This window comes from Calonectris borealis, unplaced genomic scaffold (genome assembly GCF_964195595.1).
Source record: "Calonectris borealis unplaced genomic scaffold, bCalBor7.hap1.2 HAP1_SCAFFOLD_130, whole genome shotgun sequence".
Lineage (NCBI taxonomy): Eukaryota > Metazoa > Chordata > Aves > Procellariiformes > Procellariidae > Calonectris > Calonectris borealis.
Window position 1 is genome coordinate 190,001 of NW_027441518.1, and position 5,000 is coordinate 195,000.

Consider the following 5,000-nt stretch of genomic DNA (forward strand, 5'->3'; position numbering starts at 1 on the left):
GCGCGGGGCGCCGCCGCCGCGCTCCCGTCTCCCGCGAGACGGGGACCCGCGCGCGCGCGCGCACCCGCGCCACCCGCTCCGCGCGGCGTCGGCCGGCTGGGGCTGACCCGCCCCCGAGGCCGGCCCGGCCGCCGATCGCAGGCGATCGGCGGGTAGGCGGGGAGAGGGACTCGCTCCCCTGCCGCGGGAGCACCGGACGTGCTAGAGGAGACAGCGACCCGACGAGGCGGGCGCGACCCCGGGACCCAGGCCCCTGCCGGGGCGGCTCGCTCCGCAGCGGGCGGGGATGCGGCACCGAGAGCCGACGCGACGGCGGCGGCAGCGGCGGCGGGGGACGCCCCCCGGCCGCCCGCGGCACGCCTCGGGGCCCACCCGGGCGGGTGCGGCCCCACGCTCGCCTTCTCGTCCCCGGTGGCTTTTCTGGCTCGGCCGCCCCGCCGCCCAGCGCTGCTCGCGGCTGGCACCCGCGGGTACCCGGACCGAGGCCGGCACCGGCGCCTCGCGTGCGATAGGACACCTGAGAGCTCGCGGGGCCACGCGGCCGTCACACAGCCCGGTTCGGTAAAGAAGCCCGAGGAACCCCGTCGCTCGGGGCAGCAGGACAACACCTCGCATGCGACGGGAAGCGAAGTGGAAAGGAGACCGCCCGGCCTGAACACCGGACACCGCCGTGGCTCCCTGTTACGGGGAGCACGGAAGAGCCGGCCCGCCGGGGGCCCTCTCTGACGCGACCCGAAAGGCCTCATCGATCAGGAAGGGAAAGGGGAGAGGAGAGACGGAAAGGAAGCACGGGCCCCACGGCCACGGTCCTGGGACAGCGACGGCCGCGCGCGCTCGCCGCCGCCCCGGGCGGGGCGGGCGGCAGAACGCGGGGCTCTGCGTGCGAGCGAGAGGGCAGCGTCTGCGGAGAGCCGCAACGGCGGCCTGGTCACCGGCAGAGCCGGCCCGCCGTGAAGCGTCTCCGACGCGCCCTGGGTGCCACCTCGATCGGGAGAGGAAGCGCGGGCCCCACGGCCACGGTCCTGGGACAGCGACGGCCGCGCGCGCTCGCCGCCGCCCCGGGCGGGGCGGGCGGCGGAACGCGGGGCTCTGCGTGCGAGCGAGGGGGCAGCGTCTCCGGAGAGCCGCAACGGCGGCCTGGTCACCGGCAGAGCCGGCCCGCCGTGAAGCGTCTCCGACGCGCCCAGGAACACCTCTGCAGGCGCTGCCTGCGGGTCTGGGTCGACTGAAGGGGGGGAGCGGGAGGTGCCGCCGGCCACCCGCTCCGCGCATCGATTCCCTTGAGCGAGGTCAACGGGACCGAGGGAAAGCCGCGGCAGGCTCGACTCCCCCGGTCTTCCAGCGTTCGAGTGCCGGCCACCGGTACCGGTCTTTGCCCTGCGCCCCGGGGAACCGCTTACCCCGGGGGAGGAGAAGGCCGAAGAAGACTAAGAGGCACCGCGCCTCACCCGTGCCATCCCCGGGTAACGGGGGCCGGGAAAAGCCGCTCAAGGCTCGACGCCCGCGGCCACTTGCCTTCGGCTGCCGGCCGCAGGGACCGGCCGCCCTTTTCTTCCCGCTTGCGCGGGCTCCAGCTTAGGGCTGGAGAAGTTCGGAAGGGCGAGGCGCCGCCACCTCGCCCGTACGAGTGCAGACCTTCCCAGCGAGCCCTCCTGCTACCAGGACTCGCGCCAGCAAAAAAGAGGACGAGGCGCCGCCGCCCCGCCTGCACCATCACCGGGCCCTCGGGGGCCGGGGCAAGCCGCGGCCGACTCGAGACCCCCCGGCTGTCTGCATTCGGCTGCCGGTGTTTCTGCCCGCTTCGCGGGCTCCAGCTTAAGGCCGGAGAAAAAGGACAAGGCGCCGCCACCTTGCCCGTCTCCATCACACGGCCCTCGGCAGCCGGCGGCAGCCCTGGTGGGCTGGGCACTCGCGGGCACCTCTGCCCCGGAACGGTGCCAGCACCCGCCTTTGCCATCATCGGGCCCCCCGGGGCCGAGGGAGGCTCGGCTCCCCCGGCCTTCCAGCGTTCGAGTGCCGGCGACCGCCACCGGCCGCCGGTCTTTGCCCTGCCCCGCGGGGAACCGCTTCTCCCGGGGGAAACGAGGACGAGGCGCCGCCGCCTCGCCTGCACGCCGCAGTCCCGTCACCGGGCCCGCCTGACACCACCAGCTGCCCGCGGAGGGCTCGCACCGGTGAAAACGGGACGCCGCCGCCCCGCCTGCGCCGTCAGTTGGGCCCTCGGGGGGCCGGGGGGGGGAAGCCGCGGCAGGCTCGGCACCCCCCGGCCGTCTGCGTTCGGCTGGCCGGGAGCCGGCCGCCGCTCTCTCCGCCCGCTTCGCGGGCTCCAGCTTAAGGCTGGCACAAAGGGACGAGGTGCCGCCAACCTCGGTCGTCCCACCAACCGGGCCCTCTGGAGCCGGGAGTAAGCCGCGGCAGGCTCGACGCCCCCCGGCCGTCTGCCTCCGGCAGTGACCTTCACCATCACTGGGCCCCGGCTGGGTGCGTTCGAGTCTTTGCCCTGCCCTGCGGGATCCGGCCTTATGCCTCGTGCCGGTCGGCAACGGCCGCCGGAGCCGGCCGCCGGCTCCGGCTCTCCGCAGCTCCCGACCCCTCGGACACGCTGGGCTGGCTTGTCGGGCAAGCGCTGGGAGATGGCCGGACCGAAGAGACTGGAAGCTGGGCCGGACCACCGAGGGAACCGCCACGACGGCCGCCGAGCACCCCACTTTGCTGGCAGAACCGCGGGCCTTGCAGCCGCTGACGAGCGCTGCTCTGGAGACGAGTCACGGCTCGCTCCTATAGTACGGACCGGCACGTCCCCGCCGCCGGCAAGCTCCAAGAGCGGCGCCTCTGCGCACCGGGGAGGCGCGCCAACCACGCCGACTTTTACGATGACGTAACTGGAGGCAGCGAAAAACAGCGACCCCTTCGGCAGCTCCGACGAAGCAGCGGGGACAACACGTCTACCCCTCGGCCCCGGCAAGGCGACCAAGTCCCGCCGGAGCCGGGTAGACTTGGCCGCCCTTATCGCCGGACGCTACGCAACCAACAACCCGCGGTCGCCGGGTACCGCAGGCGGCCCCACGGGCTCCGAAAAGGGGTAGACCTGACGGCCGCCGCCGAGCCCGGAGCCGGGTAGACATGACGGCCGCCGCCGGGCCCGGAGCCGGGTAGACCTGACGGCCGCCGCCGGGCCCGGAGCCGGGTAGACCTGACGGCCGCCGCCGGCCCCGGAGCCGGGTAGACCTGACAGCCGCCGCCGGCCCCGGAGCCGGGTAGACCTGACGGCCGCCGCCTGGCCCGGAGCCGGGTAGACCTGACGGCCGCCGGCGGCCCCGGAGCCGGGTAGACCTGACGGCCGCCGGCGGCCCCGGAGCCGGGTAGACCTGACGGCCGCCGGCGGCCCCGGAGCCGGGTAGACCTGACGGCCGCCGCCGGCCCCGGAGCCGGGTAGACCTGACGGCCGCCGGCGGCCCCGGAGCCGGGTAGACCTGACGGCCGCCGGCGGCCCCGGAGCCGGGTAGACCTGACGGCCGCCGGCGGCCCCGGAGCCGGGTAGACCTGACGGCCGCCGCCGGCCCCGGAGCCGGGTAGACCTGACGGCCGCCGGCGGCCCCGGAGCCGGGTAGACCTGACGGCCGCCGGCGGCCCCGGAGCCGGGTAGACCTGACGGCCGCCGCCGGCCCCGGAGCCGGGTAGACCTGACGGCCGCCGCCGGCCCCGGAGCCGGGTAGACCTGACGGCCGCCGCCGGCCCCGGAGCCGGGTAGACCTGACGGCCGCCGCCGGCCCCGGAGCCGGGTAGACCTGACGGCCGCCGCCGGCCCCGGAGCCGGGTAGACCTGACGGCCGCCGGCGGCCCCGGAGCCGGGTAGACCTGACGGCCGCCGCCGGCCCCGGAGCCGGGTAGACCTGACGGCCGCCGGCGGCCCCGGAGCCGGGTAGACCTGACGGCCGCCGGCGGCCCCGGAGCCGGGTAGACCTGACGGCCGCCGGCGGCCCCGGAGCCGGGTAGACCTGACGGCCGCCGGCGGCCCCGGAGCCGGGTAGACCTGACGGCCGCCGGCGGCCCCGGAGCCGGGTAGACCTGACGGCCGCCGGCGGCCCCGGAGCCGGGTAGACCTGACGGCCGCCGGCGGCCCCGGAGCCGGGTAGACCTGACGGCCGCCGGCGGCCCCGGAGCCGGGTAGACCTGACGGCCGCCGCCGGCCCCGGAGCCGGGTAGACCTGACGGCCGCCGCCGGCCCCGGAGCCGGGTAGACCTGACGGCCGCCGCCGGCCCCGGAGCCGGGTAGACCTGACGGCCGCCGCCGGCCCCGGAGCCGGGTAGACCTGACGGCCGCCGGCGGCCCCGGAGCCGGGTAGACCTGACGGCCGCCGCCTGGCCCGGAGCCGGGTAGACCTGACGGCCGCCGCCTGGCCCGGAGCCGGGTAGACCTGACGGCCGCCGCCGGCCCCGGAGCCGCGTAGACCTGACGGCCGCCGGCGGCCCCGGAGCCGGGTAGACCTGACGGCCGCCGCCGGCCCCGGAGCCGGGTAGACCTGACGGCCGCCGCCGGCCCCGGAGCCGGGTAGACCTGACGGCCGCCGCCGGCCCCGGAGCCGGGTAGACCTGACGGCCGCCGCCGGCCCCGGAGCCGGGTAGACCTGACGGCCGCCGCCGGCCCCGGAGCCGGGTAGACCTGACGGCCGCCGGCGGCCCCGGAGCCGGGTAGACCTGACGGCCGCCGGCGGCCCCGGAGCCGGGTAGACCTGACGGCCGCCGCCGGCCCCGGAGCCGGGTAGACCTGACGGCCCCTCCGTGCTCCGGGTCCGGCTGGACCGGGCTGCCGCCGTCTCCCGTCCGGGGGGTGTGTGGGGAGGTGGGGAACCGGGGGGGTGATTCGAGATTTAAGCGGGTCTGATACAAGGGCCACCCTGTCCCCGTCTTCCTGCCCGCGGTGGGCGATGGGGAGTGGGGGCATGCGTGCGTGTGCGTGCGTGTGGGCGTAATTCCCCCACCCCCCGCCCGTTTCTGGG